We start from the raw sequence: 24,648 nt of genomic DNA on the forward strand, positions 1-24,648 counted from the left end.
AAGTCGTGATGGCGTGAACAGACAGAGCTCGGCTGCCTCCGGTTGCCCCTTTGACAGGTGCATTGTGGGAGGCAGAACGAGCCGTAGTAACATGATGCTCAGTGTATTTAAATGAGCGATTAAAACCATAAAAACAGAGCTAACTGGGTGTCAAAGGACATGAGTAGAACCACTTTTAGCTCCAGAAACAACAGCATCAGTTACAATATTATCAATCTAACATTTGGCACAACTGTGATAAAAACCACGGCCACGGATTCACAGCAGGAGGTGTCGAAAAGTGGCTTTTTTTCAGAGGAAGAGTTGAAAACTGATGCTGTTGGTTTGCTAATGATGTCGTTGTAGCAGATGGTTATTTTTTTCTTAGTGAACGGTGTGAAAACAAAGCTCCGTGTGCACATTTCCTGCTTTTTTTTAAGTGTCCATATGCATGTATTTGTGTATTTTGTGTATTTCTGTGTATATGTTGCATTTATTGTCATATCTGTTTGTTTTTGTGCATCAGCAATTTGTAAAGAAAGTCTGAATCACTTAGGAGCCGTGGAGGAATGTAACATTTACTCATGTACTATACTGTACTATACTATACTGTAACATTTACTCATGTACTATACTGTACTATACTATACTGTAACATTTACTCATGCACTATACTGTACTATACTATACTGTAACATTTACTCATGCACTATACTGTACTATACTATACTGTAACATGTACTCATGTACTTAAGTATGAATTTGAGGTACTTGTACTTGTACTTTGCTGAGTATTTTCTTTTCCTGCTACTTTATACTTTTACTCTACCGCATTTATCTAAAAGCTTTAGCTACTCTACAAATTAGGATTTTTGCACAAGTACGGCTGCAACAGTTAGTTGATTAATTAGTTGATTCACAGAAAATGAATTGCCAAATATTTCTATGAACATTTAGGTCTTTTTCTATTTTATTTAAATAATTCTGAGTTTTGGGAGGTGTCATTTTCTTTATATATATATATATATATAGATAGATAGATAGATAGATAGATAGATAGATAGATAGATATAGATATAGATATAGATAAAGATTTATAGATATATATATAATTAAGGTTTTTTGGATGGATGTTTTCTTTCTTTTTTTTCAATAATGTTGAGTTTTTGGGAGGTGTTAGTTTCATTTTAAATATATATATATATATATATATATATATATATATATATAATTACATTTTTTGGATGGATGTTTTTTTTCTTTTTTAAAAATAATTTTCAGTTTTTGGGAGGTTTTAGTTAGTTTTTTTTTTTTTAAATTGAATTACATTTTTTGGATGGATGTTTTTTTTACTTTTTTTAGAGAGCCAAAAAGTCCTGTTGAACACAAGCGAGACAACACTAGGGCAAAAATTAATTTTAATTAATTAATAAAATTTCAATATAAAGTTATACAAAGAGACCAAAACCAACAACAAAAAGGGCTGAAAATGTCCTCTGGACTTTAATGTATCATTGTTGTTCTGTGTATTCGGCTGCCTTTGTAATACTCTAAAATGCAAACATCTGATAGGAGGACAGGAAACAGATTTAAGATAAATGTGAATAATCGCAGACGGCTTCAGCAGCAGTCTGCTGCAGGTCACCGAAAAGCCTCGCAGAGACCTGCGACAGATTTTAGAGAGAGGAGGAAGATGAGGAAGAGGAGTCCCCAGAGATCGCTCTGATGTCACTCGAACAAAAAACGCCTGCTGTTGGGCTGAAGCCTGCGGGGCGACTGCTGAACGAGGGCGACAATAACGAACAAAACGTGTGAATGTTTAGTCATTATCATCTTTGACTATAGAAGAGAAACGCAACCTGCTCTGCAAAACTTAACGAGGTCATGAGGGACGAGCAGCAACCCTTTACATGTCTCTGGGATTTTAGGACATTCGTCTGATTTTACCTCAAGATTTTAACATGTTTCTAGGTTTTTAGGATTTTTAGGTTAAAATGTCATTAACATTTTTGAAGATTTCTGGGATCTTTTCTTGGGTTTTATCACATTTCTATAAATTTTGCACATTTCAAGGAATTTAAAACACTTCTTAGATTAATGTTTGTTTCAAGGATTCTAAGACATTTTTAGGATTTTAGGACGTTTCTAAGATTTTGGCACATTTCTCATAATTTAGGACATTAATAGGATTCAAGGACATTTCCACAACTTTAGGACATTTATGGGACTTTAGGACATTTCTTGAGGACATTTCTATGATTTTAGGACATTTATGGGACTTCAGGACATTTCTTGAGGACATTTCTAGGATTATTAAAACTTTTCTAAGACTTAAGGTGTTTCTGGGATTTTAAGATATTATTGTTAGGATTTAAGGAAATTTCTGGGATTTTAGGATGTTTTTAAGATTTTAGGACATTTGTAGGACTTAAGTACATTAGGGGGATTTTAGGACATTTGGGAGATTTACAGACATTTCTATGACTTTAGGACATTTACAGGATTTTAAGTTATTTATGGGACTTTTGGACATTTCTAGAACTTCAGGTGTTTCTAGGATTTTAAGATATTTCTAAGATTTAAGGACATTTGTAGGATATTAAGACATTTCTAGGACTTAAGTACATTTCTTGGATTTTAGCACGGTTATAGGACTTTAGGACACTGGGGTCTGAGCTAGGACCTCTGTCTGGGGGTGTGGGGGATCCTCCACTGGCACTTTTTTTAAATAAATAAGCTCTATTTTGATGCTGTTTTATGCACTCTGACACCTTATATATACTAAAAACAGTTCCCAGTGTGAATCACTTCATTTTTATCGTGAATTAGAAAATACCTGGGAACCACCTGGCACTCTTATCAGGGGTCAGATTTGGAGATTTGGCCCTCGGGCTGTACGTTGAGTATCACTGAAACACAGTATGCAAGCAAAGGAATGTGATACGGTCAGACCTGTAAAAAACGGTGTAAATAAAGCATGTTTAAGACACATAACGTGTATGAAAAGCTCTGTTTGAAACGTGACCTCTACGCATTTTAAATGAGATGTAAGATTGTGTTATTTTAGACGTGATGCGTCGAATCGAACAGCAGCTTTGCCTCAAACAGCATTTTCTTAAACGATAAACATCTAATTAAATCCTAACAAATCAATTATAGTCTGGAGCTGCATTATTAACTTTTCACACGTTAACTAACCAACCAGCCATCCTCGTCATCATCGCCGCTGCATCCAGCTGGAGCGGAAAGCAATTCCCGTCCTCTCCGTGATTGTGCTGTCACTGCAACAGCTGTAAATTAACACCTCATCTCGCCTCGCAGCGGTGAGCCACCAGCGTGGTGCTGTAATAAACCTTCTCAGGGAGTCGGGGATCTGTTGAAGTGATATTGCAAAAGACAAAGCTCAGGAGCTGTGTGCTCAGGACGGAGCGGGGCTCGTTCTTTTCTCGCTCCTGCGTCGCCTCTTTGCAGATTTATTTGTGCTGTTTGTGTTTGTACAAAAGGATGTGAGCAAACCTGAAGATTTTTAGAAAAATTTGTGTTCACATGTGCAACAGTAACTATCACATGGCATAACCTCTCCTTTGTTGATGGCAAGTGGTCTTAAGCCAATTCTGTACAGAAAGGACGAGGAAGAAAGCGAAGAGCATCTTAGCAGGTAGCTCAGATTCTCTCCTCGGCCTGTTTGAGCTCCTGAGCTCTGGGAGGCGTTAAAATGTATTCAGATGTCCGTCATCCAAAGTGCCATCACAACTCTAAACTCAGCAAAGTCGATGATGAGCTTTAAACCACAGACAGACAGAGTCAATAACTGATTTAACGTGTTAAGTGTTTCTTTGTCTACATTTTCTTTTGATCCTTAGAGACCGTTTGGTGCATTTTACTCACTCTTTATTCTTCTTTTTTTTTTTTATAATTTTGGCTGTGTTTGTGCATATGGCAAAAATTTTGGCAACATTGCGTATTTTTGTTTTATCTTGGAACTTCCAACTCAGCTCCTACAATAAGTCTAAAATATGAGCAAAAAATGCTCCATTGAAACCATTCAAACGGACATCTTTGATCCCACAGACACCAGAGCAGAAAAACACGACTTGTATTATTTCTGGGTGTCATTCTGGACTTTTGACTTTGAATTTGTTATTTTGACTATTTTCTATCAATGATGTCTTTTTATTTTTTGTAATTTTTAAAACATATTTGGCATATGGAGAAAATTCATGCTATTTCCACTACTTGCACTGTCACAATCAATGTTGCTGCTAATCACTGACATATCCCAGGCTGTGATATTAAAAAAAAAATCTACTTTGCATGTTGAATGTTAAATTATTTATTGATTTATTTATTTTTGGTGTCTTTTTGTTGTTGTTTTTTTGCATCTAAAAACATAGTTGCATCATAACAAATAAAATGAATTCAAAGGAAAATAATATTTTATTATTAATTAATTAATTTAATATTTTATATTTATGATTGTATTGTATTGTATTGTATTGTATTTAAACGTATTGAAAAAAGCTCATATTCATGTAAAGTATTTTTCATAGCCTGATTTTAAAAACCCCATGTTGTGTGCAGAGCAGTATGAGTATTTGACACTGCAGACAAAATAATAGCGTATAAAAATCAATGTTTTTGCTAATTATTGGCATATTCTTAGCAGTGATATTAAAAAATATATACTTAGCATGTAGTATATTGAAATTAATTTTTGTGTTTTTTTTTCATCTGAAAACATAGTGGCATTATGACAAAAACCTGTCATTTAAACACTTAAAATTCTGAAAATTAATAAATATTTTATATTTTTGAGTAGGAATGATGGTTACAAAATTAACTCAGTGAAAAAAGAGAATCATATTAATGTTTAAATTTTTTTAATAGCTTGTATTTTGAAAAGCATACCTTGTGCGCAGAGCGATATGAGTGTGTGTGATATTAAAGTGGCCCCTAAAGGGTTAAACGCTGCTAACAGGAGCTGCTTAATTTCACTTCATATTTCAGAGACCTTTGAGCCTGATGTCTTCTGAAAGCTGCGACAGTGTATTAGTGAATAGGCGAGGGTGCAACTTGTAGAAATTGTGCTGTTGAACAACAGTGATCTGCACAGTGGTACCCAGAGCCTTTTAACCCCGTCACTGCTGCTGCTTCATGGCCACACTGCTAATTAGTTTTGTACTGCAGAGAAGCTTTTATGCAGCCAAAACGCACCGAGTTCTTTTACACCGAGTGACTCATTAGTCAAATTCTGAACTGAATCTGTACCAAGAACAGTTCTGCACCAGCACCAAACAACAACACGGTACAAAGCCGTCGCTTTTAGTGGCGTGCGAGAAAAAGTCTAATTGGGCGTCTGACAGCCAGCGGGGACCGCAGGAAGATTAAAAAGAAAAGCCGAGCGCAGAGTCGAGCACTAGAGGCTCTTCATCACCCCCCTACCTCGGTCTCCTGTCTCCGTCCACCCATCCACTCGTCCAGCCGTCCGCCCACACCACTTCAAGGAGTCACCGTTCCCTGGCAACCCCGGGGCCAGGGGCCGCGTCAAAGGCGATGGAGGGGCCGAAGGTGGAGCCACATCTGCGTTGAGAAGGAGAGAGAAGATGAATTCAAGCACTGATTGGGCTTTTTGGAGGGCAATGAGGGTTTGTAACCCTTTGAAACCTGTGCAGAGCAGACTGACTTCCTGTAACCTTTACGTCATTTTAGGGGTCAGACATCACCGCCATCATAGAAAAGCACAACATGACCTTTTTCAACTGAATCTCGATGACTTTTCCAAAAATGAGCCCAACATATGAAAAACTGAAACATTGCCTTTGTTCATATTTCCACGAAAGCTGTAAAACAGTAAAAATCTGGTCTGAGGGGTCAATTTTGACCCAACAGTTATAAAATCATTTTCTTACCACAGGGCTTAGGGCTTTTAGTGAAGGCAGGTCATTTTTTACCTTCAGATGATGTATATACAGACAGTTAAAACAACACAAGGGTTAAAAACATGGGAAGAAAGTGATCCGCAGCTTATGAAGTAATGACCCAAAAATTAGCAAGAAATGACTGAAAAAACAAAGTGCTTAAATTGGAATAATAATAATTCTGGATTATTATTATTTATTTATTTATTTATTTATTTATTATTGCTTGTCTTAGCAAGTTGCTCATTGATTTGATTTGATTTAATGTGATTTAATTTATTTAGCACATACAAAAAACAGCAATGTTTTACATTTCAATAAAAGGAGACATGCAGGAGAAAAATATACATACATATAGGCCATAATAAAAAGTATTAATGAGAAAGAACAGGCAGAGAAGAAGAGAAAAAGAAAAAAAAACTCAAAACATCAATGTGTCGAAGGATATTTTTCATAGATTTTTCAAATGATTGTGAAGTGATTATTTATTTTGATGATTTATTATGTTTTTTACAATCAGTGAAAGCAATTTGCTCGAGGTTTAAAGGTTTGAATACTTGTGAAAAGTCAAGAGTAAGAAGAATATTGAACCTCTTCCACTATGAATCACAAACCCACAGACAGATAAATACCAGTGAACAGAGAGCGGATTCCCACTTCTGTGCAGCTGCTCCTGCTGTCTTCGATTTAGCCGGCTGAAACATAAAAATCGGCTCTTTGGAAATCAACTGCTCAAACAGTTGAGGTCTAGCAGGAGGCGGCACAAAAAGGTACCGAGCCGAGGGTGGAAACATACGAAAAAAACAGATTAGAGATGAACAGAAACTGGACTGAAGGAGATAACAAGTGATCATGGTGAGAAAGAGCTCACAGGCAGAAATGAGTCTGCTGCAAAAATGGCTCTCACTGCTGATGGAAGTGTGTGTGTGTGTGTGTGTGTGTGTGTGTGTGTGTGTGTGTGTGTGTGTGTGTGTGTGTGTGTGTGCACGCGCGCACACCCATGAGTACTATTTTGATCTTCTTATCCCCCCAAATCCTTTATTCCTGAAGGAGCCCTGATGTAGGCCCGGCACATTTTGGCGGCGGTGTCACCGTGTCATCGTTATTTTTAGGTTTCCACCTCGACCGGCTGACTAATTAACATCTCCTGGTGACATCGTGAGAGAAAACAAAGCTTTTGATTGGCTCGTGGAGCCTGGAGTGTCTTAACAGAGCTATTGAGCTGCTCAAGTAACGGGCAGCGGGGGCTGATTGGTGTGTACTGTTTAAAATCCCCAAAATAAACCAGCTACGCAAAGAGTTTTATAGAATTTAATGTTTAATATCACACTCGTATCGCTCTGCGCACAAAATACGCTTTTGAAAATCAAGCTTTAAAAATATTATACATTAATATTATTTTCTACTTTTTTTTTAACCAACATCAGTACCAATCATAAATATCAAATATTCACTCATGTTCAGAATTTTAACCCTTTAAATGTCTGGTTTTTGTAATGATGCAACTATGTTTTTAGATGAAAAAAACCCCACAAGATAAGATATTTTATTTTCAAAATAATACATGCAAAGTAGATTTTTTAAAATTATCACAGCCTGGGATGTCAGCGATTAGCAGCAACATTGATTTTTATACATAATTAATTTTTGTGCATTATCAAATACTGACACTGCTCTGCACACAAAATGTTATTCTCGAAACAGGCTATAAAAACTATTAGAGATTAATTTGATTTTATACATTCAGTTTATTTTTCAACCAACATCAGTCCTACTCATAAATATTAAATATTTATTAACTTTCAGAATTTTTCTTTTCAGGTTTTTGTTATGATGCAACTATGTTTTTAGATGCAAAAAATTGCATTATTTTCAATATACTACATGCAAACAAAAGAGATACAAAAGAGATTTTTTTTTTTATCACAGCCTGATATATGTCAGTGGTTTGCAGAAACACTGACTGAGACAGTGCACTTTGTAGAAAAAGAATGTTCTCCATATCCTAAATATGGAAAAAAATAAATAAATAATTACATAAAATAACATAAAAAATGACCTCATCAGGTGGAAAATAGTCAAAATGACAAATTCAGAGTCAAAAGCCCAGAATGACACCCAGAAATAATACAAGTCCTGTTTTTCTGCTTTGATGGCTGTGGGATCAAAAATGTCAGTTTGAATGGGTTTCAATGGAGCATTTTTTGACCTGAACAGTCTGAATGTAACTATTTAGTTTCCACAGTGTATTTTAGACTTATTGTAGGAGCTGAGCTGGAAATTCATGAAAATTTTTGCCAAAATGAATTCCATATGCATGAACACAGCCAAAATTATTTTAAAAAAAGAAGAATAAAAAGCATGAAAATGCACCAAACAGTCCTCAAGGGATAAAAAGCTCCAGTACATCATTATTAATGGCACCACTGTAAGAGGCCAGCAGCAGGAAAGTGGCTCTATTCTGGGTTTGTTTGGTCCTATTTTGCAGCTGTGTGTGAGTCAGCATGCAGCAAGACCAAAAAAAAAAGAAAAATAAATAAAAATGTCAACGGTCAGACTGAAAAGAAATATCACGAGGTCAGGAAACTTACACAAGGACAAAAATGAAAAGAATAACTCAGAAAAAGGTTTTTGAGCGTGAGGCCAGAGAGACTTGATGAAATGGTTGAGTGGATTCACTCTGCAGGTAGAACCGTCCGTCCTCATACCAGCAAAAAATAATGACTGAAAAGAGCGTGTAAAGGAATAAAGTGATGGAAATGTCACTGTTACTCAATAAACCAAATACCATCTAAAGGGTAACTTCAGTATTTTTCAACCTGCACAATTTTCTCATGTTTTTGCTGAAAAGAGACTAATGGGGGCAATGGGTTTTTTTTAAATGCTCCAGAATTGAGCTGAAGAGTTCTGCAGCAGAGATACCAACTGGAGCTATTTTCATGCACAGTTTATATGTGTACGTACAAAAAGTAATGCACTACAATTTGTATACATCCCACATAACCATGAGCCAGTAATTTGTGTGTTTAACCCTTTGATACCTGAGCAAATTCATGGGGAAGAAAGCAAGACAGGTGTGGCAAAAAATACCCCACAAATGACAAAAAATAGATAAAAAGTAGAAAAAAAAATACCTGAAAATAAGTCTACAAAGTAGGAGATAATTATTCAAAAATTATTAAAAACTTGGGAAAAGTGTGAAAAAAATATTTTTACAATTAAATTTAAAAAAATGCAGAAAAATATGCATATATTTCTCTCTTTTTTGTATTTTAAGGGTCATTTTCTTGCTTGTATCAGTTTTTTTTTGTAATTTTCAGGTAATTTAATAATAAGAATGTCTTGCTCATTTTTGGGTCATATGTTGTTGAGTTGCTCATTGCCCTCTCTCCACGTTTTGGAAAGAAATTAAAACAAGTTGCTCAGGTTTTCTAAATTTAACCCACATAATCATGAAATGTGCAATCACGTGACCAATGCACGGAGAGGATTAAAGAAGCAGTTGTACAGATGGTAGTTAAATAGTATGAAAGTCCGAGTGAGGAAGCAGATTTCGGAGGTGCATGCGTCAAACAAATACAGGACTTTCTCCCAAAAGACACAACATTAATAAAGTTGTGCATGCTTTCTGACAATAACCTCACGATTGTGTCGACACTGGCAGAAAACATTACATTCCTTTGATGATTAGCCTGGTTTCAGCCAAAACGAACTACACATTTAACCCTTTGAAACCTGAGCAAATCGGCTTGATTTCTTTCAAAAACACAGAAAGGATGTAATGAACGACTTCACTAGAAATGACACAAAAAATTAGCAAGAAATTAGCAAAAATATACAAGAAAATTACCTGAAGCACAAAAAAAAGAAAATAAAAACAAACCAGGAAATTAAATCTAATTATGATATTTTTTAATAATTCTCTCTGTCTTTATAAAGCGAATTTTCAGGTCTTTTTCTTGTCCCCCTCGTAATTTTCTTGTCTTTTCTTTTTATGTTTTTAAATAAATCCATCAATTAACTCAGGTTTAAAGATTTAAAATGCTATTGAAAGGCACCTGAATGCAGCACAACAAAACTGACGTCTAACCCAGTTTCAGTGTAATTAAAGGTCAAAATTTCTATCCAAAGCGGGTATTTTCTTCCAAACTCTGACAGATTAAAAACTGTGTAGCTTCACACACACCTAATGATGTTTGTACGATTAAAGGTCACAATTGTAAAGTCAAATGTGAAAGCAGAGATACCAGCGTCACAGCTCTGATGAGACCTGACAGGGTGATGCACTTTGGAAAAGTTTCAAACTTTAACCCTTTATAGTACCGTGTTGCCCCTCGGTAACATACCCGTTTTTTGGTGTTAACACACACTACAGTCCTGAAAAATGCATTCACAATAAAATATGAGTAAAGTTCAATTTTTAATTGTTTAATGCGGAAAAATAATTAAAAGAAAATTGCTAAATTGCAAATGTTGCCTTGAAATGATGAAACAGCAGCACTACTTTTCTTTTTTTCACAAGTATTTAAACCTTTGAACCCCGAGCGAATTGGTGCAATTTTTTTCAAAAACATGGGGAAAAAGAAAATGTGCAACTTTGTTAGAAATGTTCCACAAATTGCAAGAAATTAATAGATTTAGAAAATTATATATATATATATATATATAAAAGAAAAAAGAACTCAAATTCTCAATTAATTTTCTTGCTTATTTTCGGGTCATTTCTTCTTTTGCTCATTGCCTTCTGACTGTTTTTTTTTTTTTTGTGCAAGTTTTAAAGGGTTAAACAGCACCTCAAGACTAAATTCTGTGTTGCATTGCTTTGAGTTTTATAGCACCTATATTTTATTTATTTAAAAAAGGGGGGGTTCAGACTGGCTCCTGTGTCTTTAAAATAATTAAACAGTGTGTTTTTTTCTCACCCGAGTAAATGTAGAGCGTGAAGAGGAGAGTGTGTGTTATAATCAACAGGAGCTTGTTTGAAAGTCAAAACTCAATGTTCACTCATTCAAAAACTCTCCTCACGCGGAGCTTTCAGTCCAATCGTACTGTTTCTACAGAAGCTCAGACAGTGAAACAGTTTGTGACTGCTGCTCTCTGGTGGCCAAAGACATAAAATACAACTTTAATGCTGGAAATTCAGATTTCTACAGGTCCTAAACTCACACAGTTATTATTTCATTCTTATTATTTATTATCTGAATCTGAATATATATCTGAACATATATGATGGAAAATGTAAAAAACAACAATATTTAAAAAAAAAAAAGTGAATTTGGACAGTGCAGGACTTAACATAAAGAATAGAAAATAGAATAATAGTTAAGAGTAAAAATAAGGACATTTTAAGGTGAAATTACAGGAAAGCCGTTTGAAAAAGAGAAGTCTCAAAGTGGTTTCAATGAAAGTGGTTAGTTTCTGGTACTTGGAAAAAGTTGCAGTATTTCTGAAATGGTATGTTTAATAAAATTTAAAATTCCTATTTATTTTTGTGCAGAGTATAATGATAAATCATTTTTACTTAGCTGCATCTCATCCATGCGTGCACATATGTTTTACAGATTTTGTAGGTATTAACACTAACAACCAACACTGGCTGGCTTGGAGTGACCTGTGATGTCTAAGTCGTATAATTAATATAAATAAATCGATGAATAAATAAAAAAATAAAAAATACAGAAATAAGTACGATGATGAATGATTACAAGAAATAATAAAATTGATAAATATTTTTATATATATATAATACAATTTGTGTGTGTGTGTGTGTGTGTGTGTCAGTGTGTTTGGGGGGTCCTTTATCCGCTGTGAGGGTGCAAAGGATATGTATACTGTACATGTATATCATATGTTGTAAAGCCTGTAAAGGCTAATTGTAATTTGGGATAATGGGTTAAATTCGGACAGAACAGAAATAGAAATAGAAAATTAATTTTACTGATTTAATTTTACTTCACATCAACAAAAGAGTAACTTGCACAAGTACTCACCTGCTGAAGCTCCTGTGCTCCCTGAAAGCGTTTTCTTTTGGGTGGTGCAGAGCCGCGCGGAGCCTGCAGGTGTGGCCTGATTACCTCGTCACTGTCAGGTGTGTGACGGCTGTGGGCGTGGCCTGTATGACAGGTCAGTGTGTCTGAGTCTGACTGCCGAAGAAATCATCTGAATAAAAGAGAAAGAGACCAGCAGCTCACTGCGACCCTTGATGTGAGTTACTTATTTATCTATTTTTTTTTTAAATTCTCTAAAATAAAGAGGGCGGAGCGCCTAAAATATGAACGCATATTGTAACATATAGTATAACATTACTGTATTATTGCAGCAAATCACAGCATGTTGCAGCATTAAGTGTGACGGACTCACAATCATTTAGATATGACGCATTATTTGCAATTTTGCTTTTGCACAGCCGTCTTTAAGCGCTGAAATAAACGATTTTTCAGTTTTTGGTTTGGACAGTGACCCCTGACCCACAGAGTTACAAAACACTGAACAAATGTTGCATCGTTTGTTGTTTTGGTTTTGCACAACAATGTTCAGACACTAGTATAAACTATTTATTTATTTATTTTTACTTTATTAAATACTTACCTAAATACTATTGAAAATAAATCCTCTGTCCCCATATGAGGACATATTCTTTTTTACATGTTTGAAAAAAATCAAGTTAAATCAAATCACATCATTTTCCCCCAAAACTACTGTTCAAAGACAGCGCTTAGTTTTATTATACTTGTTAGGTCCTACATCTCCTGAATAGCTTGGAGAAATTAAAAATGGGAACAAAATAAAAGCTGGGGCCTCAGAAAGTTAATGAAAACACAAAATTGGCAGTGACTGCTTTAACCCTTTGAGCAAACTGGCTTGATTTAAGACAAAAGCATGGGAAGAAGTTGTAAGTTTTGAGTAAAAATAAAATTACCTGAAATTTCATAAAAAACAAAAACAAGAAGAAAGAAAAAATGCAAAATAAAACAACAAAAAAGGTCAAATAAATAAATAAATAAATATAAATTGTTAATAATAATAATAAGAAGAAGAATTTTCTGAATCCACTGATGTCTTGCAATTTGCAGGACACAGTTTCTTATTGCCGTTATAACCACCTAAAAAAAACATGTCACTAATTTGCTCGTCTTTCAAGATTTAAATGCATGTGAAAGACGTCTGAACGCAGCTCAAGAAAACTGATTTCGTTCCAGGTTTCAAAGAGTTAATCCTTTGAAACCTAAAAAACACATTGCAAGAGCGTAATTACCAACTTAAGAAGAAATGACCCAGAATGTATGTATGTATGTAAGAGATTACATAAAAGTAAAAAACAAAAAAACTTAACAAAAAACAATTAAATAATATTATACAATGTGAAGAAAACAAAACTTGAAAGTTGGAAAAAAGAAGGAGGGGAAATGATTCGGGAAAAAAAAACCTTGAAAATTAAAACTATGATGGTTAAAAATGAAGTTCTCTGGAAAATCTTCCCTAATTTCCTTTCCAAAATACTTTTCTATATTTACTAATGTCCAGCAATTTGCAGGACACAATTTCAAAAACAAAATTTAACTAATTTGCTGGTGTTTCACAGATTTAAATGCGTCTGAACGCAGCTCAAGAAAACTGATGTCGTTCCAGGTTTCGGAGACTAAAAGAAAAACTGCAAACTGAATCTGAGGCTGTTTCAGCTGAAACGGTTTGACAGGCAACCCAACGAAGAGGATGAAGGGTCATGAGCTGCGTTCGCTGACACTCCATCACGCCCGCACACGTGGCGTCCACGGCGGCGCCCTCGCCTGTCAGGTGAAACGACTCTCTTCCTCTCCATCGTGGCCCCCTGCTCGGCTCTTGACCCTTGGCTGCAGGAGTCCCAGCCACTTTGCCGTGACAGTCCAAACGGATTGACTTGAGCGAACGACCTTGTCCATCCCCTCCGGACATCTGTACGCTCGCTCAGTGTAGACAATCAATCTGGCTTTTTTAAGTGCCGTGCAGCCGGGCGCCATGAGAGGGAGCCGAGACACTCTGAAATCTCTCTCAGTCTTTCTTCTTCTGCTTTTTTTTTTTTTTGTCTCTGAGTCCTTTCCATCTCTCTCATGTGTCCAACTTTCTCAGCATGTGTGTGTGTGTGTGTGTCTCTCTCTTTGCATGCTTTCCTGAACGTGTGTGTGTGTGTGTGTCCCTGTTCACTGTGTGTACTGTACGTGTGTGTGCACGTGCCTGTTCCGCTCTCTGTTGTGGAACAAATTACACAGCGGCTGGGGAGCCAAATGACTAATCAGTGGTACACAGATTAAAATCCAATTGCTGCAATTTGAAGCCACACAGGAGTAGTATGGGAAATTAACTACTACAGTGTCTGCGCCGCCGTCTCCACCAGGCATACCTGTTAGATGTTGATCTTTTAATTAGTGCGGCCCAGAGAAACTTTGGATCAAAGATTCTCGGATCTAAAAAAAGACCCAAACACAGCAAAGCTGGTAAGTGACACTTCACTGTTGTGACATTTGAATTTGAAATGTTTCCGTCTCGTCTCTGCAGCGCTTAAAGGTCCAGTGTGACGGATTTAGGCTGGTGTATATTTGAAGAAATAGAAAATAAAAAGTGTGTTTTCTTTGGTGTACAATCATCTGCTGATAAGAATCTTTGTGTTTTTGTCACCTCGAGGCTCATTTTTACAAAATCAGATTCAAATGTTATTAACTGATCCTCATACTTCTATGCGTCCTTTATGTTGGCAGCCAATAGATGGCACTAGAGGACAGAATCAAAGTTTCACACGACAAAATTTAAGGCGACGGTGGAGGAGGTTGTAATTATGTACCTTTAAAAGGAGGCAGCGTTGTAGATGGCGGTCTGTGAGAACGATAAACGTTTCGTGACATGTGGATGGAGAACACTCTCCTCGGTCGTGTCTCGTCTGAAATACCCTACACTGCCCTCACGCAACGTGTTCACGTAGAACGGGTAGTATGATGTCCTCTGATTTAGCGCCCAGTGAATGATGTTATGTCCTTAATGTACAGTTATGTGATTAATGAACAGTTACGGAAGTTTGGTTTAGGCAAATTAAGTTACTGCGGTTAGGTGAAGGAGAAGAAACATGGTGAGGACGTACCTTAAATTGACTTGAAATTCATCCAAAGTCCACATGGCTCCAAACACGTGTCTCTGGTGACCCATCCAAACCCCAACCTGACTGCAGCCTTTCAAAACACGAGGTATGAATTTAGGTGCATTCATTTTCATCGCACAATGTACGAACAACCTGCCTCTTCATTTCCGTTGATTCGCTCCGTTTGCTCGTATCCGTAAGCGTTAAGAAAATGTGCACAACAAAGTCGTCAAAATAAAGGCTGCCGCTTTGACAGTGCTTTTGGCGTAAGATCCCGGTGCCAAAAGCCACCTTTTGCGTCCACATAATATCCCACTGGACAGCGTCAGCTGAGAGCTCCGGCAGACAGAACTGTTCACTGAGTTATTGTACATCATTACACATCCACATGAAACCGCAGGCTGGCGTCGGGTTGAATTACTGCCAGGAGCGGATCCAACAAACCCAAACTTTCATGCAAAAGTCTGGTGTTCACTTCCCGTCTGAATGTGATGTTTTTTTCTCCACCTTACCATGTGCCTCCTTTCCCTAATCCTAACTATCCGTACCAGCATGTGTTTGTTGACACCCCGACGTTGGTTGCCACTTGTTGTTGTTAACCACATGCAGCATCATCCCACCGTGTGCTTGTGTTGACATCAAAGTATTTACACCACGTAAATGTTAGTGTGCATGTATAGTGACACTACGGTTTTTGGGTGGCTCCTAGTGTGTATTTTCAGTTTGTAAGGTACGATTCAGAATAAGGTTGTTGTTGTTATGACGACAGCAGTGCATGTAGATGCAACAGCCAGTAGCTGCAAATACTTTTACTTATTTGCTGCTTTTTTGCTGTATTTTTCTGATATTTTTCTATTTATTTTGTCCCGTCTGCTGAAGTCTGCTGAAAATTTCTAGAGAAGTTAAAATCTGCAATCCACATGATAGACGTCACACAGTGTTGCCAGATGTACGATAATTATCGTATTTGTGCGATAATTTTTCCCTCTCTACGATGAATGATCAGTAATTCAAAAATTGCTGTAATGTGCGATAATTTGACCGTTGTGACACGTACAATAAGCACTTGTTTTAGTTTACACATCTCATTTAAACTCATTTCCCTTCTCACATGATCTCCTCAGAGCCAATCGTGTTTGGAGTAGGCCATGTTCGGGTCACATTAGTCGAGTACGCGCCACTGTCTTTTGTTTTCGGAAGCTCTCGGCCGCCTGCTGGAAAAAAAACCGTCAGCTGTGGGCTGAGCTGTGTAGGCTGAGAAAAAGTTTCTCTCCGAGGCAGCGGGTACATCTGTAAATGTGCCAAAAAGTTGTTTAAATATTGTTTGCTAAAGTGTGACTGGCGTACGATCATTTTTCCCAAAATAAGACCATTTAAACTGTCTTTTTAAAAGATAGTTTAACATTTCCAATCTGGCAACACTAACACAACCCACCCCCCCCCATATCCTACACCCTGCTGCTTTTATGCATCTAAAGAGTTAAAAAGCAGGTTGTCTGAGATGTCATCAGTGCATGAGAAGCCAATAAAAATGGCAAACAAAGTTGGAGCGCAGTACAGTCAGTGGTTAATTTACTCATATTCACCAGGAGGGACGTTAAGAAGATCAAGTGTTGCGTTTATGATGGCGAGGGGAGGATGGGATGTGCAGCCTCTCACTCACCATCGCCGTATCATCCTCTGCCCACAATAACCACTTATCAACCACAGGCTAAAGTGGCCATTGCCAGGGCTTACCGACTCCGACTTAGAAATGGATTGAAAGCGCCGCTTGTTTATTTTAAACTACAGCCCAGCAGACAATTCATTTCTCTTCGCATAGAAAACACGGGGAGGATGAATGATGTGAATAATGAGCGCGCCCCGGCCGAGCCCGCTCAGCCCTGTAGGTGAAACCAGCCAATTGACTCTCGTTCTTATTACATTATGATTTTTTTTCTTGGATGTAGAGAAGTGCAATATGCGCTTGAGCGGGGCTGAGACACAACACGAACGCTCGCCTGGAATAATCTCAATGGCAAAAAATAATCTCATTTTGTCTGGGAGTGTAGAAATCCTGTTTGCATGGCTGCGGCGTGCGTCTTTGTGCCTGAGTGTCTTATGGCAGGCGGGAGACGTGCGTGCAGGCTGTCACTGAAACCATAACAATCGTGCTGGAACATTTCACGGGGGATGAATGGGAGCACGCCACGTTTACCTTTCTCAACAGATGTGACAGATTTTTAGTTTTGGATCGCGCACACAAAGGGCAGCCTTGTTTTCTAGATTTGAGAACAGAGTGGAAATTGCTCCAAAATGTTCCCTTTTTTTAACCTGCGATGGATTGATGAAACTCATCTGTTCTTTTGCAGCAGTGTTCTGTGTATCCTGATTCAGTCGCAGGAGTAAACACACCTGGGAGCAGCGACGGCCCCTGTGGACACCAGAGCACAGATGCCTGGTTCAGGAGTATCTGGCTGTGTGGAGGCTGCAGAGAGGAGAAACCCCCATTTTATCTTCATAAGCCCACTTCTCCAAAGTCTGCTGTGTGCAGCTTGAGGAGTTTTATAGCTCTGATCCAAAAGAGTCAGTGCTGCATCGTCCATGATCTCCTGGAACTCACCAGAAGAACCCGGAAAAAAAGCTCATATACAAGTTAGTGGGCATATTCTTTTTTAAAAATAGATCGACATTTTCCAACATACTCTCATCCCAAGTCGTCACATGTTGCCGCTTTTTTATTAGATTTCCACGTCTGCATATTTCGCCTTTAGGGCATCCTTCTGCAAAGCAGCTGGAAAAACAGAGTTAAATACAAACTGTCCTCTCTAATATCACCTCACAAACTGATTAGACACACTAGCAGACATCCATAAACCCTACTGTTACTACACATGCAGACTAATATCTGTGTGGTGCAATCCCCGAAAAAGAAGGAAAAAAAAACTCCAAAAAGCCTATTGCCCCAAAATCTCAACAACCACCAAGAAGTCGTTACATGTTGCTGCTTTGCAGTGAACTTTGGGTCTAAATATCACGCTCTAGGTGTCCTTCTGCATCTGTTTTTTACATTTCAGGATGCTGCTACTGTGATGTCAACACAAGCAACTGGTGGGATGGCGCTGCACGTGGTTATGTTTAGGTAACAAAAGCACATGGTGACCAACGCCGGGATGTCCCACGTACGACGCACTGTCGAAACGTCATACCAGTGCACCCCTGGATCCCGTCCTGCTGGCTATATCTACATATTGGCTCTAGTTATCCTTTTGCGTCTGCTGTTGATGTTCCTTGATGCTGCTAACGTGACGTCAACACAAGCACATGGTGGGATTACGCTACATGTGGTTATGTTTAGGCAATAAAAGCACATGGTAACCAACACTGGGACGTCATCAAACACAGATTGGTAAAAGAGGCACATGGTAAAGTGTAAAAAAACACCACATTCAAACAGGAAGCAAACACTGAATTCCCGCATGAAAGGTCGTTGTGGGTTTCTTGGATCCATCCGTCAGTCCTACTAGCTGCCCCATGGGCGCCCTCGTGCTCCTTATATTACGTTATCACCATTTCAACCTGAAGCCAGCTCGCGCCGTATCGTGTGGACGCAACATGTTCAGTTCGGCCGCGTTCTGAAGTGACACTGCCCATCGTGCTGCTGCGGCAGGAGTCGTCCAGCTGTCCGATGGCATGTGTTAACACCTCGAACAGTTCGGTCTGGCTCAGCTGACGCCGTCCAGTAGCGAATCACACCGCTGTAAAAGGTCAGAATTGCCTTAACTGTCATTACACGTGCGTACAACCAAACTGGTGCGACTCTACTCTCCAGTGCAAATTCAAACATAAAAACACTCGACATTAAATAAAAGATAAGACTCTGTTGGTGTAAAAAACAGGAATATGTATGTAAAGTAGAATAATAAATCCGTGCTGCACATGATGATTGGCGTCTGATGCTGAAATCACTGAAAAAAGTGATGGTATTTGATGACTTTGATATGCAAACAGGCTGAAATAGTGTTACATTTTTAAAACTATTAAAGATCTATTTTTAGCCTGTCGACGTCTTGTTTTCGTCATGAGGGAAAAAAGGTTGTTGACGAAGATTTTGAGTCACAGTTTTCATCAACGAAATTAACATTGTTTCCAAATACCACCTACTGCAGCTTCCTTAAAATGTTATTGACGCCGGCCCCTCACACACACACACACACACACACACACACACACACACACACACACACACACACACACACACACAGAGCTTTTCAGCATCAGCTATAATAAAGACACAAAAGAGTGCTGCGTGTTTTGAAGGCCAGTAGAGCATGACACTGAAGAGAAGAAGACGCCTTGTTAAAAGCTCCTGCAAACTCTCTCTGTCTTCTTCTGTGTCTCCCGCTAATGGACGGATAAATTTAGAAATATAGTCAAAAGAGACGCGAGGACAATGTTTCAGCCTGAGGATTCTTCTTCTTCTTCTCGGGTTGAGGATTGTAAAGAGCTTTCCTTAATACGCTGAAAAGGAGTTTAAAAAGAACAACCTGCTCAAAGTGTTTTGATCCAGAGCAAATAAAAATACACACTTTTTCCTCCTCATGTAAGAACAATACAGCGACAATATGGCGGCGTGATGGTCAGCCGTAAAGTATGATGAGGGTGACGGCGGAGAGAAGGGACCTGTGGGGGATGATATCATCGTAATGATATTCATCCTAATGCACCATCTGGAGTAATGGCTTTCTGATGGTCCTTTGACCGAGCCCCGAGCTACCCTGATTTAATGATTTATTGACAGTGGCACGCTATACGGCTATACGACTAAATAAAAGCTTCTAATCACGCCATGATGAAATCATTATTTCCTGTACATGTGATGTACACGGGCAGAACATGTGGCGTAAAAACTCTCAGAGCTATATGACAGTCTCGCATAATTTCAGTCTCTAATTAAACTCTTTACCTGGTGATGTTAAAAATACGAACTCGCCAAATGCAACCTTCTTATCAATGGTTAAAGCAAGCGGCAACCTCTGAGGCTGAGAAACGCAGCCAGTAGGCTGGTTTCACGCTGGTTTCACAGATTTGTGCAAAACTTAAGCAGTATTTTTGAAATGTCGAAACATGATTGTGATGATGGTGATGTTAAGCAACTTCTCCTCTGGCAATAACATGCCAAGATTGATTGACAAGGAAACAGTGACAAAGAAATGACCTGAAAATCTGAAAATTAGCTTTGGGGGATTAGATATTAAAATAAAAATTTTAAATAAAAAAAGGAAAAAAATGTCCAGAACACTATATTTGTAATTCTTATGATTATATTGTTATATATTTAAAAATATGTTGCAGGAAAAACAAATATTATATGATAAATATTAATTTAGCACATCTTGTTTGGCTTATTTTCAGGTAATTTTCTTTTTTCTTTTTTTTTTTTTACTAATTTCTGTTTTTTTTTCTTTTTTTCAGGTACATTTGTAGTTTTTTTTTATACTAATTTCTTACTTTTCTCTTTTTTTACCTTTTTCTTTTTTCTTGCTTTTTTTCAGGTATATTTGTAGTTTTCTAAATACTAATTTCTTATTTTTAAACTTTTCTTTACTTTACTTTTTACTTTTTTTTTAAAACTTTTTTTCCAGGTAAATTTCTTGTATCTTCCTAATTCCTTGACATAGGGCCATTTCTTGTAAAGCTGCTCATTGTCTTGCCATGTTTTAAAAGATATCAAGCAAATTTGCTCAGGTTTCAAAGGGTTAAAACTACAAAGGATGAAAACAAATTAATCAAATGTGATTAAAACTAATAAACACTTCCATCTTAAAATTAAAACTAAATCTGAAATAGCTGCAGAATCGTGTGTGTGTGTGTGTGTGTGTGTGTGTGTTGAGTTATGTCCCAGTTATCTACCACAGATAATTGATGCGGACAAGCTCGACTGAAATCTCAGTGACAGCGATAGGCACGCCGCACGCTCACCGTTGATGGATGCCCATGTCAATCTCTCTGACCCCCCACCCCCAAACGATTCATTCACACACTCACACACACACACACACACACACACACACACTCATGGGCTATGAGTCCTTTTCAGCAGGGCACAAAAGGAGCAGTCTCCTGGCACGCCGGCACCAGCTGAGCTGTTACAGAACAGCGCTCAGAGGGCACCGAGGAGGGAGGAGGAGGGAGGAGGAGTAAGAAAAGGACAGAGGGGAGGAGGAGGAGGAAAGATTGGTAAGGAAGGAGGATCTGAGGTGTTATGAATGAGGTAACAGAAGCGGGATACGAGGAGGAGGAGGACTGATGGAGAAGAATAAATGTTGGAGGTGAGGAGGTGAGGCAGGTGGAGGGAGGAGGAGGCGGTCTGCCTGAGGAGGAAAACAGAGGAGGAGAGTAAAAGAAGAAGTGTGTTGTTTAAGTTTGCCTTGTGATGTGAGGAGCTGGAGGAGCTGCTTAGCATTCTCCCTCTCTCTCAGTCCAACTTTAGAGCTGGCTCAGCAGAGAACACATAGATGTTAAAGTGGCGTGATTAATTTAGGATGCAGTGAGCTTTTTTGGCCAGCACACACACACACACACACACACACACACACACACACACACACACACACACACACTCACACACTCACAGACTCATACATCAGCATCTGAATGGAGATGGTGGTTGTGGAGAAATGGCCTTTCAAACTAGGATTTATCCTCGTGCAGGATCCATCAGGTCTCTCAGTTTGGTATCAGCGTGACATAATGAAAACTTCAGCTCGGGATTATCAAAAGGTCGCAGCTGTTACTGCGAGCCGACGCGTCAAAACCAAACGAGCAAGAAGATGTTTAAACAAATAGCTCAACATTTGAGAAATGCAGTTATTTGCCATCTCCCACAGAGACAGATGAGAGGATCGATACAGTTACTCTGATACAGTCTGTCTGCTAAACACACACACACACACACACACACACACACACACACACACACACACACACACACACACACACACACACACACACACACTCTCACACACACACACACACACACACACACACACACACACACACTCACACACACACACACACACACACACACACACACACACACACACACACACACACACACACACACACACACACACACACACACACACACACACACACACACACACACACACACACACACACACACACACACACACACACACACACACACACACTCTCACACACACACACACACACACACACACACACACACACACACACACACACACTCACACACACACACTCACACACACACACACACAGGAGAAAACACTCACTTTGAGGCCTGTTAATAAACAGACATTAATATTGTTTATCAGATAAAATTAATCAACATTAAAAGGGCCATAACTCGTCTCCCTTTGAAATTCTTAATTTCCAAAGTACACGACTTATTATCTTAAAGGGCTCTACGTGAAATTCAAAGTGTGTGACTAGTCTGCACACAGCTCTGTTGTTTTTGTTGTTTACTAAAGTTATAGATATAACCTATTCGTTATCATGATTGTGAATGGCGTACAATAGTCTTTTTCACAAAATACGCTCATTTTGAGCCCCTGGTACGATAGTTAAATATTTCCAACCCTGGGTGGTTGTAACATGTTTTTTTTTAAAATAATGATTTAGCCACGTCAGTAAAGGCTTTCTAATAGCTTATTTTCTTCATCATTTATATTGTTTTAGTACCTAGGTTATCTTTCCTGCTTGATGAGTCATTAGTTTTGCAGGTATTTTTCAGATTTTTCCATAACAAACCAAAACAATGACCATCTCGTTCTGAAGGGAGCGTTGATGCATTTATTTCTCGCTCTGAGTGTCTCTCAGTTTCCTGATTATCTTCTACCTTATGGTGTTGGTGAAGGCAGATTGGGGCTTAGCTGATTGGGCAAACCCTTCGGGGACAGATGAGTTAAGTGGCGCTCACATGTACCTGCTTTTCATACATTTCTGCTGCTTCCTGTCTGCTGGAGGACACATCAAACCTCCGTGACTGACCCCTCAAACGACACAAACTCACAGAAACACCTCAGCCCAGAAGAGCACAGGAAGTGGATCAAACGCCCACTGGTGTTTCCGGAAAGGAACCCGTAGCGGCGGAGCTGCGTGTGCGGCAGCATCGGTGGGCACTGCGATGAGAATTGGACCGCTCTGCTGGCGTGGGTAGCGTTCGTGTTTTCGTTGCCACGAGTGCCCGCGGTGCAGTGCGGGGCTGGCTGGCAGGCTCGGGGAAAAGGACCCATCTGTTGTATGAGATTATTTCTAACCAGATATGAAACAGGATGTCACCTGTTCGGAGAGACTCAGGGGAGGCGGGATTATGGCGAGGAGGGTTTGTATGTGTGGGAGTGAGCGGGGGGGGCGAGGAGGTGAATTTTTCAAGACAACATGTGTTCTCTCATCCTGCGTCTTCGTTTTCATGTACAGTTTGTGTGTTTAACGTGGCTCTATGTTAAACTGTGCAACCTTTGAATCTGTTTACAGTCAAAGACACCGACAGAGACTTATTACATCATTCTTCATATGTTTTAGTTGCAGTTTTTTCATGTATAATCCTCAAAAATCTGGATTACTTCTATGTTTACACATTATATTGAATTCTGGAACAATTCAATTCTGCGTCATTAATATTTTGAGCTTTAAAAATGATGTTTACATATAATTTTTATATGTTTCTAGGTGGAGGTTTGCATGAGCTGCAGAAGTGCTGCTGTTGATTTTTTTTGTGTGATTTTTTTTGAAAATTGAAATAAGTGGGTTGTACATAGAAAAAAATAGAAAACAGATTTTTTTTTTTTTTTTTTTTTTCACAAAGAGTTCTCAAAGCCTTAACCTTAACCAACCTCTTTCATGGGTAGCAAGTTGCCGGTGGGATTATAAAATAGTGGAAATATACAGTAAAATTTGAAAATTAACAAAAAAATAAATTAAATTAAATAATCCCTGACAGAACATTAGTAAATGTGGTGCAAGTACAGGTACATAAAAATAAAAATAAGCAGAAATAATGACAGAAAAAAAAAGGTAGTCGCTGATGTCCAGGATGTCAGACTTGAAGAATGAAGACGTAAAGGGGCTGCTTTTGATTAAAAACGAAATCTAAACTCCAGTATTTTGTTCATGCTGCAGATAAAGACTCTCTGAAATCTTCCCAAAGCTTCTTCATGTGGCAGATTCACATATTACACCCGAACTTCACAGGAAACCTCAGTGCATATGGTGTGCAGATGTTGCAGGTTATAGTTTCATCCGTCGATTATCGCTCGCTTATCCGGGGCCTGGTTGCGGAGGCAAAAGGCTAAATAAGGTATTCAGCAGCTGTGGAAGTTCAGTTGATCGTCCACTAATTCGAAGCATCCTCAGTCAAGATGCTAAATCCCAAATTGTGTGTGTGTGTGGATGTTTAACTGGGCAGCTTGTGTGGGAGCCAGTGAACCTGTTGGAGCTACGGTACGCTGAAACCGCCACTAGAGGCGTGTACTTTGAGTTTTTAGTTTGGCCTACGTCTCATTCGCTGACATGCAGTGGTGGGCTTTATGAGGTATACTGCCGCCAGACACCAGGGGGCGATCCAGAGTGAAAAGCTACACTTTGGGGGAACTGTCACGTTGCCCGTCTGCACCCTTTCCA

At 38.6% G+C, this 24,648-nt stretch overlaps 2 long non-coding RNA genes across 6 annotated transcripts; one reads left to right on the forward strand and one right to left on the reverse strand.

The window, feature by feature from the left end:
• Positions 1 to 1,455: 1,455 nt before the first annotated feature.
• LOC148186789 (uncharacterized) lies at positions 1,456 to 12,043 on the reverse strand. Of its 5 annotated transcripts, none has more exons than XR_015779197.1 (5): positions 11,888 to 12,043; positions 5,422 to 5,559; positions 3,182 to 3,352; positions 2,816 to 2,888; positions 1,456 to 1,758 (listed from the first exon to the last, which is right to left on the reverse strand). It is a non-coding gene; the product is annotated as an uncharacterized LOC148186789 (long non-coding RNA). The 5 variants fall into 5 exon arrangements; XR_015779196.1 differs by having other exon boundaries at positions 1,456 to 1,643; positions 3,178 to 3,352; XR_015779195.1 differs by having other exon boundaries at positions 3,178 to 3,352.
• LOC148186790 (uncharacterized) lies at positions 12,005 to 19,085 on the forward strand. The gene is made up of 4 exons (XR_015779200.1): positions 12,005 to 12,101; positions 13,527 to 14,368; positions 17,355 to 17,637; positions 18,060 to 19,085. It is a non-coding gene; the product is annotated as an uncharacterized LOC148186790 (long non-coding RNA).
• The last annotated feature ends 5,563 nt before the right edge of the window (positions 19,086 to 24,648 follow it).

This window comes from Plectropomus leopardus, chromosome 16, assembly GCF_026936395.1.
Source record: "Plectropomus leopardus strain MGB_pleo_1.0 chromosome 16, ASM2693639v1, whole genome shotgun sequence".
NCBI lineage: Eukaryota > Metazoa > Chordata > Actinopteri > Perciformes > Serranidae > Plectropomus > Plectropomus leopardus.